This window comes from Athene noctua, chromosome 2 (assembly GCF_965140245.1).
Source record: "Athene noctua chromosome 2, bAthNoc1.hap1.1, whole genome shotgun sequence".
Lineage (NCBI taxonomy): Eukaryota > Metazoa > Chordata > Aves > Strigiformes > Strigidae > Athene > Athene noctua.
Window position 1 is genome coordinate 166,662,416 of NC_134038.1, and position 13,908 is coordinate 166,676,323.

The 13,908-nt window shown below is 45.4% G+C and overlaps 1 protein-coding gene across 3 annotated transcripts in view; it reads left to right on the plus strand.

The window, feature by feature from the left end:
- ALS2CL (ALS2 C-terminal like) overlaps positions 1 to 13,908 on the plus strand; it is a 49,876-nt gene that overhangs the window by 3,390 nt on the left and 32,578 nt on the right. Inside the window, exon 1 of one of the 3 annotated variants that reach the window (XM_074901066.1) lies at positions 4,483 to 4,598. The exons of 1 other annotated variant lie outside the window; for it this stretch is intronic. The gene's annotated coding sequence lies outside the window, so the exon portion shown is untranslated. Of the gene's footprint in view, positions 1 to 4,482; positions 4,599 to 5,554; positions 5,637 to 13,908 lie in introns of those variants that run through there. One more of the 3 variants, XM_074901065.1, reaches the window with a different exon arrangement.

Sequence of the window (13,908 nt, forward strand, 5' to 3'; positions counted from 1 at the left end):
TTCCTTCCTTCCATGCCTCTCTTACCCTTTAGGGAAAAGACTTTTGTTGCCTCAGTAAAAAGAACCAGGACAAATTTGATTATCAAGAAGATTGTGAAACTTCTTTTGCATGAGATATGAATAATTGCATACTTAGCTCCTGTTCCACGCATAGTTTCCCAATGGCATGCACAAATACCCTGTTTCTGGGCTTGCAAGGCACATGAGTTAAAGAGTTTGTGCTTAGATTGGACATCCACCTCTATGTTAGAGTCCCCTGGGTGAGTGAATCAGTATTTCAGCTTGTTGCACCTCTCTGGGGTAGGTGCTGTGTCAGATCCTTACCTGGCTGAAGTGTAACAGATCCAGTGAGGTTCCAGTTGCTATGACTGCCCTATTCCTTGCCAAAGCCTCAGATAATCCTGTGGCATGCCTGTAGCAAGGCAGCAGAAATATGAAGTTGGTGTTAGCTGGGCCTGGTGCTATCTTAGATTCATATTGCCTCCTCTGTCTCCCAACTCAGTCCTCTTTTAATTGACACAGATGTGCATTTGAAACTCCTGGATGTCTTGAGGGGTAAATGAAGCTGCTGATTTTTTTTTAACAATAACGTTTTGGAAGGAAAAAAGTTTCTTATACGGGGGCCCCCAACACAAGAAGAACACACACCTGCTTGAGAGGATCCAGAGGAGGCCACAGAGATGCTCAGGGGGCTGGAGCACCCCCCTGTGAGGACAGGCTGAGAGAGTTGGGGGTGTTCAGCTGGAGAAGAGAAGGCTCCGGGGAAACCTTCTAGCAGCCTTCCAATACTTTAAGGGGGCTACAGGAAAGATGAGGAGGGACTTTGTATCAGGAAATGTAGGGATAGGATGAGGGGTAATGGTTTTAAACTGAAAGAGGGGAGATACAGATTAGATAGAAGGAAGAAATTCTTCCCTGTGAGCGTGGTGAGGCCCTGGCAGAGGCTGCCCAGAGCAGCTGTGGCTGCCCCCTCCCTGGAAGGGTTCAAGGCCAGGTTGGACGGGGCTTTGGGCAACCTGGGCTAGTGGAAGGTGTCCCTGCCCGGGGCAGGGGGGTTGGAACTGGTTGATGTTTAATGTCCCTTCCAGCCCAAACTATTCTATGATTCTATGAAAAGAAAGCTATATGATACTGGGATTTATAATAGGAGGAATTATCTTTTGTTGGAGAAAAAAAAAAAAAAAGTTTATTTTTCTCATATCTTCAAATAGCCTCTACCTAGGGGTAAGCAGGAGCTGAGGTTTCATTGAGTGATGCTGTGGGAATGGGAGGCTGCAGGTTGTTTGCTGCTGTTCTGGGACATGCTTTAGTAACCCCGTATTGGATCTGGTATAGTCAAGGATATTCTGGTAACTGAGTCATAAAGCTGCTATTTCCAGAATGGTTGGGTTTTGTAACATGGGATGGTATTGTCTTGGTGATAGAAAGATGTGCTGGCCAACAGAGCTGACTCAGCATTACTGGCCCCAGAACTCAAGTATTTGCCTGAGACCTAGTTTCAGCAGAGAAAATTGGACTATAAATAGGCTTTGGTTTAAAAAAAAAAAAAAAATCAAAAAACCCCAGAACTCAGAACAAAAACTCCTTAATAGAAAAGGAAACTTGTTTCAGGTAAGCTGTATTTAGAGGAAATCATGAGGATTGTGAGACGCTTGACTGTGAGGGTGGTGAGACACTGGAACAGGTTGCACAGAGAAGCTGGAGACGCCTCATCATTGGAAATGTTCAAAGTCAGGTTAGATGGGGCCTTTGAGCAACCTGATCTAGCAAAAGATCTCCCTGCCCATGGCAAGGGGGGTTGGACTAGAAGATTTTTCAAGATCTCTCCCAACCCAACCCATTCTACGATTCTATGAAAGGAGACATTTTCTCACAAAGTATGAACTGGGGTGAGATTCAATGGAGGTTTCTATTCTCGTGGCTAAAAACCCTAAGCAGGAGGAGCAAGGTGAACTCCTTTTCTTAGAGTTTTTTTGATCAAACTTTGGTATTTCTAGAGGTAAATGCTTTTAGTTGCCATAGGTGGTTGAATGCCAATTTGCTGTGTTATCTATTTAGGGGAGACCTCTTGGAGACTATATTTGTTGCCACTGCACAGTAACTGCCTCTCTCTGATCCCTTGAGTAGATGTTTCTAGCGATGGTGTTAAGCTTAGTTTTAAACCATGATCGCCAGTGACAAATGCAAGCACCGGAAACAAGAGTTAAAACAGCTCAAGCAGGAGAGCAAAATATAAAGCCTGAATCGTCTGATATTGCTGTCTGTAGACAAATGCTAGTAGTAGTCCCTAAGCTTATGGCTAGAAATGGTATCACATGCTCTATGTTTAAGATCTGTGGCTGCAAATAGCCAGCAATAATTTCATTAATAACGATCTGGTCAGATAAATGGAGAGAGACAAGGAGCTGACAGGGAAGATTTCTAAAGACTTCCCCAGAAATTCACTGTGTTTATTTCATAAAATCTCTTAGTAGAAGCAGCTTAGTTCTGACAAAATTTCAGGCATAGACTCTCTTTTTTTTTTTCCCCAAAAAGAATAGCTGCATCTCTCAATGTGTCCCTGATTGTTTTTACAATTAAAAGTCTCTCAGGTCTACTTTCCTTTATTTACTTCGAGGTTTGAAACCAACAAGTTCCCAAGACCAAACCAGGACTTTTTGTCTTGGGGTTGATTAGGAGTAAAACTTACCTATTTGCAAAATAGGTCTTTGGGTATGATTTTTCCCCCTTCCCCCCCCCCCCCCCCCCCAAATCAAAGCAGGATGGGGAAGAAATTGCAGTATTACAAGATGAGAAGCATGTCTCATGCACAGATTTAGATGCTCTTGAAATATCTGTGTTCTCATCACTGTCCCGTCTACTGCAGAAATGTTCTGGACAGCTGAGCACTATTGACACTTACCCTTTATCACTTTACCTTAAGAAATACTAACTGCTACAATATAGGTGATGGATCATGCTGTGTCTTGCCCTCCATATCCAACCCAGACCTAATCTGGTTTTAAAGGCTGGATATAAAGATGCCCACAGCGTGTTGAAGGATGAGTCAGAGTGGTCCTAGCTCTAGGATGGCTTGGTGGTTGCTCAAGTAGCAGCAAATCACTGTCATTTTTCACTCAGTGTTTTAATGCAAAACAACAACAAGAATTCATGCTGTAACCTGCGGCAATCTGGCAGCAGCTGCACAATCATCTGAGCTGTCCGTGAAATGGGAACAGGTTAGACGATGGTGGGAAATATCTTGGTCTGGAAGCTGGAGGTCTTATCTCTGTTGAGGACAGCATGTAGTGGGGCAGGAATGTGAAGCTGTTCAGAGAAAGGTAAAGAAAAATCCTGGCTGTCTGGTTTGCTGTCAGAGGTATCCAAAGGAGAAAGGGGGATTAGGGCTGGGGAGAAGTGGGAGAAGAGGAAAAGCTGCAAATGGGTAGGAGCATACTGAAAACTGGGTTGCAGAGATCAGGACTTACCTTGTCCACATCCAGATGTTTCAGAGCTGAGATGCAGAGGCGCAAACATCAGGACCTGGGGCTTTTGCTGCTGCTCCTTGGGGTTAAGGCTGAGAAACAGCCTGGAGATCTCAGACCAAACGTGACTTTAGTGCAAATTCTGAGCATTTTAGGAAACCTAGCTGAGTGACTGGAAACAGAATTCTGCTGAGGAAACACAAGTAAAAGAGGTGTCCCAAACCAAACAGTTGTACTTTTCTGTGTCAGCACAGTCTCAACGCAGCTTTAACAGACTGGAGTTAAAAAGAGTAACAGGAAAAACATGAATCCAAAGCACGCACAACAAGCCACCTAACCAAAGCCGTACAGAAACAAACCACAATGTTGAGCCTGAGGCCCAGACCCAAATGTTCTCAGTGGTCTGAACATGAAGGCTGTAGATGTAAGGTGCGCTCTCCAGTGCCCATCTCCCCCAGCATGGAGCAGAGCTCCCAGGCCTCTCACACAATGGCGCAGTGGAGCTGGAGAGCCCCAAACCTTTGTGCTCAGTAGGGAAATGCTCAGCACCAGGATCTCCAAAACTCTGCCAGGGAGCAACCTCCACCTGTCTAGGGACCTGGGGGCTGGAAAATCCTCCTGAGCTCAAGTATCTATGCAAAGACTTTGAAAGGACTTGAGGTGCTTGTCTGCCACCTAGTCCCTTGTGGATGAACGCTCCTCAGGATACGGAAAAATCTGATTTCATTCCAAATTTTGGACTGGAAGAAAAAAAGTCACTAATTGTGCCAAAGTCCTGATCACCAGCTTTTTAACTTCACAGCTTGCAGAGCAGGTAGGAGGCCGGCAGTGAGCTCATCCTTTCCATTCCCCATCTGCATCCTTCCTTGATATTTTTCCCCACTGTGTACGAGGACTGATGCTCTGCGGGTTGCTACTCTGCCTGCCTGCGTGGTGTAAACCATTGTGTTGAGGCAGACAGTGAGTTATGGGCACATCCCTCTTGGAAAAGACCCCAGAAGTTCAGGGAAGTGGGAAGGAAGTCAACGCAATGGAAGAACCTTGCAAAACAAAAGGCGATTGAAGCATTTTCTTGTCTCCCTGTTACACCCTGAGAATCCTCGCTGTAGAAACAGACTGATCCCTCAGCCTGCAGTAAGTTCCAGTAGTTTGTAAAAGTCCTTGAAATAGTGTAGCTGGGGAGGAGGGAAGCTGCTGAGTCGTAACATGTCGGAGCGCCTGGGAAAGAATGGGGCTTTATTAGCGCTCTTCAGCACACTCTGAAGTAGAAGGGGAGGGCACGGGGCTTTTGTCGGGCAGTGTAACTACTTTTTCTGATGTGGAGAGCAAAGTGCATGGTGGTGGCTGCTGGTTTGACAAAATGCCTGTGGGAATTTTCTGTAATTTGGGATCAACTAGAAAAAGCTTTTGAGCTTGTAGGAGGTGGCTGAGGTTGAGTAGATGTGCGGGGGAGGACTCTGGGTCCTCCTGATAGATGGATTTGGGAGTTTTGGATTTGTTTTCAGTTTGGGTTGGGTTTTTTTTTGTTGGTTTGTTTTTTTTTTTTTTCAGAAGGAGGGGAAATAGTTACTGCTGGCTGAGGTGTAGCAGAGGACAGACTTTGCATGCATGGTGTGCAGGCTGTCATACGCTCTCAGCAGCAGGCTCTGAATAGCAGGAAACGTCCTGTTTCCCAGGGTTTTCATCTGCGAGCTACAGCCAGTGCAGTAGTCGCGTGAGGGGAGAAACTGGCAGCACAGGAGACTCGTTTGGCAAACTGCTATGGGAATGTACTGTAGGTGAAAAGGGACTAGAGCTGAGGAATGGCACTGCACAAGGGAAAACACATCCCGTCCTTTTCTCTTTCATTTTCCTGTATTTTAAGTTTCCCTAAACACTAGCTGCAGGAGCGTAGATCACAAAATGTCCTTTTAAAAAAGGCAGATAACAAATAATTGCTTTAGAAATCCTATTTGCACAGATTTCGTAACTGTTTCTCTGGGCTCTGTGGGTGTCTAAGCTAATGAACAGGCCCAGATCTGTGTTTCAGCAAACGAGGTGGCTAGACGTGGGAGGGAGAGGTGGGAGGGGAGAGCAGCGGCTCTGACAGAGTATTTCAGGACTCAGAAGCTCAGAGGAGCTGCTGCTGTAGCATTTACCACGGGGGAATTTTAATTGGCTGCTTTATGCAAGGTACGTTGCTCTACGCGCTGGTTGTTTTTTGGTTTTGTGACCAGTGTTCATTGGTTGGTTTGTTTTTTCCCGTTGATCCCGAGTCTCAGTTTTATCTTTAGCCACGTATTTTAGGGGGGATATAAGATCAGCTTTAGGAGGCTGAAGGGACAGTTAAAGGTTATGTGCCGTGAGTAAAAGTCCTGAGGCAGAGCAGTGTTTTCTACAGGTAGAAATGTTACTGGTGCAAGTCACCAAATGTGTGGAGTGCATTTTCCTGGAGTGTAAACTGCACTTGCATGCACTCCTGTGCTCCATCTTGACAACACATTGGCCTCGCTGTCATTAAGGTATTTAATTCCCAGAATGGTCTAGACTTGTGGCATTAAATCCTCTGCTTGCTCTCACCTTGTGTTTTCCAGAAAGGGATGCTGGAGAAGCATATGCACACACAGTCCCTCTCCTGCAGGCAGCTGCCTGATGCTGTGTGTGTTGGGGCTTGCTCCTGTTTGGAGGAAGGGATTTCCCACCCATGCCAGGCAGCCTCACCTGGCAATACAAGCCTGATGAAGTAAGGCTGGAAGCTGTGCATTCACGCTGGGGTTGCACAGCTTGTCTGGCATAGTAAAGAAAGCAATACCCAACTAATTAGTTGGGGCAGGAGAGGCAGATAAGCTCGGCTGGGTTTCTGCAGGGGAGGGAAGTGGTCAAAAACTTTCAGGTGTCTTGGGTGTTAAGTGAAAAGTCTGGGTCAAAGGCCTAATTATAGGGGAACAGTAACACACTTAAGGCTTAAAAAAATTAACAAACAACTATGTGTTTAGAGCCAGAAGAGGAGGAGCTGCAGATCACAGGAGGGACTGTTTTTTAAGCTTTAGCATAGTTTAATTTGGACTTGGACCAAAGCTCTGTCTCTTTGTCTGTGGAAATTTCCTATGGCCTGGAAGCTTCCTAGACTTTGCAGCTGCTCCCTGAACTCGGTAGTTTCATTGCTACTGCAATGACTTCAATTTCCAATGAGCTGCAAGGTAAGATTTTTGAAGATCTGCAAGGAAACCAAGCAGAATCAAGACCCTGACTTCAATTTAGTGATGCATTTTGGAGGCAAACAATGTCAGTGTGTTGTGGTTTCAGCTGAGAGGACAACTGAGCACCACACAGCCATTCACTCCCCTCTTCCCCTCTCAGCGCTGAGAAGGGGAAAATAAGCAAAAGTGCTGCTCATTCCACCCTTATCCCCAGCAGGGGTAAGGGAAGCAAAAAGGGAAGGAAGCATAAGACCCAGGAACTTGAGATATAAGGACAGGAAGGGTTGGGGAGTAGGGTCAGTCCTGCACTTCTTCCACCTCAGGGGAAAGGGGAACTTCTGGCATTCCTACCCTGGCCCAGTGCAGTCCCCCTTTCACAGGAGACAGTCCTCCACAAGCCAACTCTGACATGAGTCACTCCCACAGGCATGTGGATCACCCCTGTGTGTTGCAATCCTCTCAGTGCTGAAATACGACGGCGGGGCTGCCTTCCCATGGGGTCCTGATCTTCTTTGGGCACAGTCACCTGGTGTGGCATGGGGTCTGCCATGGGCCACACTTGGCATCTGCTCGAACAGTGAGCTCCATGGGTGGCAGGGAGAGGTGGCCCTGCTGTCTCACCATGGGATACAGGGGAATCTCTGCTCCCACACTCCTTCCCTTCTTCTCCTCCTTTCTTCCCGCAGTGTTTGCATAGATGTTCTCCTCACATCTTCTCACAACTCCAACTACTCCTCTCAGGTTCCCCTTCTTAAATGTGTTCTCACAGAGGCACAGCTAATTGGCCTAACCTTGGTGCAAAGGCAGGTCTGACTTGGAGCTGGGGAAGATTTGAGAAGCTTCTCGCGGGGGCCACCGCTGCAGCCACCTCCCCTGCTACCAAAAAGCCCCCACCACTCACTCAAACAAGGACAACCCGCAAGTTCAAGAGGGATAAGATAAATTCGGGGACAACAGGTCCATAGGCAGATAGTAGGAATAAGGTTGCACCTTTTGAGATCCCTAATGAAACAGGTTGTTGGGGCAATACAAGAGGAATGAACTTCAGAAAGTGGCCAAGCTTATGTTTGTTCTCTAAATAACAGCTCTTATTCTTGCTGTCAGTCTAGCTAGACTGCTGGCGTGACCTGGTCAGGTATTGTTTACATTCCTGTTGAATTGGAAAAGGCTCATTCAAAGTACCTTGGGCTCAACGAACAGGAATTTTCTTGTGGAACAGTTTTGTCAGAGCTTTGACCAGCTCTTCAGGTCATCAAAAGACCTGGGTTTTGGCACTTGAAACAGCACAGTGAACTGTAGCGTCTCAGAATGATGATCAGAGGTTAGGAAGCACTGGTGACTCTTTGCAGGTCTGTCCTGCCTTCAGTAGCTTCTAATTTGTCCTCCAAGAGCACCTGAAGGGTTTTATGAAGCACTGGAAGCTTCCTACTACACTCAGTCTTCCGTAAAGGCTTTGGGCACTAGAGGAGAGGTGAAGAAAAATTTGGCAGTTCAGGACATGAGCGAGTTTAAGGAACCCAAACAGAAAGCAGAGAAAGACTGGGTGCAGGGATTAAACTAATCCAAGCATGTCCTTTGAATCCTTTCTTGTTCTTTCGTGCAGACTTCAGCCCTGCCCTCTTTCTGGCAGGTGTTGGCGATGCTGTGAAGTGCCTAGGCTATGCATGGGTCACTTGGTAGGGAAGATCTGGGATGTTTTTGTAAGTGGCATTTTGTAGTGACACGTCATGAGCTTTTGGATAATGCCTCTAGCATAAGCAAACATCTGTGAAATGGGGGCAGAGGCATGCAGTGGTGTCAAAAGGCAGAGGATGGATCCAGACCCTCACTTGTGAATATCTGGAGGAACCAGCCATCTCAAAAGTTGCTCTTGTTACAGCTTTATGAGGATTTTTCTGTCTTTTAGCACAAAGGAAGTGAAATCCCCTTTAGTCCTACGCAAGTTCTGGATGGCTCAGGGGGATGACATTACTGTACGTTGAGCTCCATCTCATCTGTGAAGCAGTTCTGCTACCAGCTCTCCCATTGTCCCAGGGGACACTCCTCTGATATTGTCTGTGCTTCTGGGTTGGTTTCCAGGCTGTAATTCAGACTGATGCTCAGGGTCTGACTCAAAACTGCTTTGATGTAGATTGTAACACACATTCTGAACCCCAGATGTATAGTGCTCTGTCATTCTTCTTGCTTTTTTGAGGCCACACAGAAATCCCATTTGCTTTGGAAAAGAGACTAGACATATTGGGAGTATGAGGCCAAGGGAGAGGAGTTCCTGCTCCCAAAGCTGCTTCCAGAGCTGTGACACAAAAATTGTCCCTGGCTGTTATCTTCGGTCGTTCCCATATTTCCACTCCAGTGTAGAATGATTGAGCTCTCTCTTCTCATTATCTCCTTTCCTTTGCTGCCTCCAGACAACCTGTAGTTGCTTCTGGTTTGGCTTGGAGTTTCATCCAGTAGCATCATGTCATTCTGTGTTGCATGAGTTGTTGGGTCACAATAGTTATGCTTCTGCATGCATAAGCTGCTTGTAAGTGATAACGATAATGATAATGGGAGCTACAAGGCCATGGGGGTTTAAACCACTAAGTAAACATCATCTCACCTGTGGGCCTTATCATACTTGCCTTGCTATTTGCAAAGGCTGAATGATGTCTTTAACTGTGGTGAGAGTGATCCTCTCTAGCCTTAGTTGTCAACAAGTAAAGGGTCTTATTTGAGCTGTTTAATTCTGTAGCTAGTGAAGAGAGACCAGGTATGCCCAAAGGTTCGCTCATCTCACTAAGACTGGATTAAATTGAGCTTCTGATGTGCCTCTTTTGGTTACAGAGGATGTCTGGGGTGGGTAGTTCAGCCTTCAGACACCCAGAAAGGGCAGATGGATTTTGTCCTTTTGAAGTCAGCTAAAGGTTTATGGTTGTTTTTATGGGTCTCAGGAGTGAACTTCTAAAGAAGGGACGTAAGCTTCCAATTAGGGTTTGAGAGAAGAAAGAAAAAAGCTGGGTCAGATAACGTTTGTGTAAAGCTTTTGTGTTGCCTGTTTCTGAAAAAAAAAAAAAAAACCCAACAAAAAAAAACCAAAACCAACCAACCACGTTCCCCTCCCCCACACATAGCTTCCTGTTTTTCCTGTGTTTCTCTGTTGAAGACAAAGACAAAAGTCTGGGAGAGGAAAAAAAAAACTTTTCCTTGGGGCTGAAAAATCAATTATTCAGTGACTTCAGTGCTTTCTGAAGAGAGTACTGAATGCCTGTTTGACCCTTTGTAACCTGGCCACACTCTGCTCTCCTAAATTTGCTGAGATTTTAATGTGGTTGATATTTTGACAACCTTTCATTGTCTCTTCTTTCAGTGCTTGAGGTCCTGCCATGCAGGTGAGCAACAAACAATTTTATGATTGATGCATGAAATCGGCAGTATTAAGCTCAGCTGTCTCACCTCTTATAATGGCAGAAAAACATGTTTGGAAAAGAACACCACAAAACCTGGAAAGGGTTGTCGTAGTATTCCCTTTGCATGTGCTTCTTGCCTCCTCAGGGAATTCCTGAGCTGGAGTTCAATCCTTTTATTTTTTATGAACTTTTAACTGAGTTTTCCTCCATGAACTCGTCCAGCTGCTTTTGAATGCGTGTACAGTATTCGCATGGCAACACAACAGACTTGTGGTAGTGAGTTCCGTGGCTTAATTAGATGTGATGAGGCCAAATGTCCTGCTGTTCATCCTGAGCTGGCCTCACTGCTTGAGGGTAGAGGTGGTTGCCCTGTGCTTCAAATGTTTGCTGTGTGGCCTCGTCTGTGTATGAACCTGGGCTGACCGAAAACCTGAGGGTCTTGTGTTCACGATGGGAGTCTTGATGGGTCTGTTCATTTTCTTGTGTGGTTTTTTTTTGTTTTTTTTTTTTTTTTTAAACTGTGCCTACCAAGAAAATGTTGAACCTGCCTAGTTCCTTCACATGGCTGGCACTGGCACACTCCCTGTACCCCATGCTAAAGCCTAATCCAAGCTACCTCTGTTTTTCACTTCCTCCTTTTTATGCTGCTAAGAGCTGTTTTAGGATTGGGCATTTTATTGTCTTTCTGTCTTGTTTGTTCACAATTACCTCTTAAATCGCACATTGTGGGGTTTTGTCTGCTTATGAGGTGGCTGCAGTAAATTGAACACTAATTCATCCTGAGTCGTGACTATCTGAGGTCTGACAAGAGCAGAGTCTGAATGGGAGAATTTGCTCCAGCGTGTTGGTGTTGGTTAAACAAAGTCTGGAATTGTTTTTCCACATGACAGAATGGTCTTTGTCCCAGCCTGAATGCAGATTCAGCTGGAGCGTGACACGTGACAGGGGATGTCAGTTGGAAACACAATTAGGAGGTGTGAGGATCCTGGAGAAAAGCAGCAAACATTGGGACAGAAAGAGGAGCAGCATCTCGGCGTTGGACACCACAGTCTGCCCCTGTGGCCTAAGTTGCTCCTGAGTTTATGGACTCTGAGCTGGCATTCCTACTTGAATGAGGTTTATGTGCTGGTACATTAAACTATGCTGCAAAATTTAAAAAAAAAAAAGTTAAAAAGTTTGCCAGGTTAAAAAGTAATCTGGCAAAAGAAGGCTTGAGTCCACGGTTCAAGCTCAAACAAATCTTTCCTCTTCCCTCACACCCCTTAAGACCAACTGTTTATGCTAATCCGTACCCCCCACCTCTAAAAAAACCCCTCTGAAACACCCACTATTTTTGATCATACTAATCATGATTATACAGATGTTGATCTGACCAAGGGGAGGAAACAGATGGTTAGGTCCGTATTCATTGTGGTTTAAGGTCCCGAGATTTGTCTGTTGTGCCACACGCTGTGAAGTAATGTGATGTAAAGTGCTGGCCTGTCTTAACTCCGTCTAACAATAAACTTTTAGTAAGTTTATCTGCTGATTTCTGAGGGAGAAACTCCCTGCTGGCACGTTTTGTGCAGCACTGCATATTCTGTATAATGTGCATCCTTTAGTGCTTATATGCTGCTTGGGGAAAGACAGTGCTCATGCAAAGAGTGAGCGAGTGCTTAACAGCAAGGGAGGAATTCTGGGCATCTAGAAGACAGCCTGGCAAGAAGAAAGTTTTAAATTTCAAATGTTTTAGGCTATAACCTCTTGCAAAGTGGAGAAGCATTTACCAGTCCGAGTGTAAGTGCTCATGCTCTATGTTGCATCCTTAGATGGTTTTAGATACTTAGAAGCAACACCATTACTGTCATGAGAGAAAGTGACCTGGGAGAGTGAAAAACAATATCTGAGGAAGAGTTTCAGGTTTACCCTGACAGAGGAAGATCTTTAGCACCTCTTGGCTTCGGTTTGGAACGCTTTCAGTTACTTCTGAACTAGACCTTGAATTAAAGCAGCTTTATCCCTGCCTCTGCAAAGGTGATGTACTCACTTGACACGGGCTGTAGTGGGCAGGTACCTCCTCAGCTGCACGGCATCAATAACTTGACTGTCTCTCAGCAGGCAGGGAAGGGAATGCTTGGCCTGTTTGAGGACTGCATGTGACAAAAGTGGTGGACTGGGCCTGTTTCTGTAGCAGTGAGTGGTAGATTATGAACCTCAAGGATGGGTGAGATTGGAAGGGCTGCAAAGGCACAATGCCTTTTAGGATGGCTGATGCAGGGAAAGAGAAGAGTTTAAGGAGGGGAGGGGCTACAGCAAACATGGTGGCACTTACATCCCACCTGGTTTAGTATGAAAATGTCCTAAGCACTCCCTAAATCTAGCATAATTCATGACAGGCTTCTCCCATTTGAGAAGTGTTTTTTGTTGACTGATAGTCTTAACTTCAGCACAGAGGGGGATTCACAAGAGGAAGATGGAAAATGAACAGTCCTTCTGTGGATGTCCAGTTTGTTCCTTAACACACAGGAGCTGATAAGGTTCTTTGACTAGATGTCTGTTTCCGTAAGAAACTTTGTGTCACATCTGAAATCTATGGGGCTTTCCAAACATTTTCCTGGTGGAACAGCTGCCTCAAGAGTTACACACTCCAGAGCACAAAGGAGTTCTACACAAAGCTGACAATGAGGCTGTTGTGGATTAAAATATTTGACACAGCTACGATTTAGTAATAATTTAAGATTATGAATTAGCAGTAATTCAAGATGTATTAACCGCTTGAGGGGGATCAAAAGGTCGAGCTTCAGTAGCACTTAATGATTTATCAGTTTAAAGATTAACAAGGTGATTTGGTAGAATGTTATGATTAAAACAGTGACTTAATTACAGATTCAAGCATGACAAGATTCACACTAACTTACTACCTTAGGTACCCTAAATTAAAGTGTGTGTGTGTATATATATATATATGTATAAACAAAAAACATACACACAGAGCACAGAAATACTTGGATATCTTGTGAAATATGTAGACATCCACATTCAGGAAGGCAAATATTGAATCACACAGATAGAGAGGTAGATGAAAGAATCTACAGTTACATTTTCCTCTCCTTGAGTTTAGAGCAAATACTCACAATGCTTTGGTATTCCTCAACAGGCAGTAATCGAGCCTCAAGAAGTATGACTTCACCCTGCCCTTTCGTCAGATTTGTGGGCAAATGATCTTCAAACCTTGAGGAGTCTGTGCCTAAGAGGTGTCCCACCTCAGGGGAGATGCTGGTCACAGCTCAGTGCAATCCAGGAGAGTTCAAAGGGTCTCACTTAGGACTATTTATAGGGTCTGAGATAATTGACTTTCATCAGGTGCTTTTCCATTTCAGCCCAACTTGGATGCCAAAATACTCCGATACTTCCCGCCAGTTGCGCAGGCCCAGAACTTGCCAGATCTTGAAGTTCTGGTGTCACCCCCTTTGGGCCGTGACCCAGGTATGGATGTCACTAGGTGCCAGGTGTGTTAAGAGGGTGCCCTAATGCTGTGATCCACCACCATCCCCAACTCATCTTGAGTTGTGGCCTGGGGTGGGGGATGGAAATTGCACCAAGCACCGAGTGGCCTAGAAGAAGGGGGTGAGTTGTACCACCACAGAGGCTCAGCATTCTGCAAAACTGTCTCTTTACTTGGTTTCCTATCTGTTCCACCCACCCTTCCAGCAGTTTCCTGAAACAGGGTATAACAAGCTGTTGTGGCTCCTCAGGACATGTATTTTCTTGATGAAATGTGCAGCTTTGGACAAACCCTATTGAGGATGAAAGTTCCTCCAGATGACCCAGGCTGCTCCCATGTCTTGGATGCTCAGCAACCCTTTAGGTTGGTATAAGCTGTTGCATGACCCAGTTTCC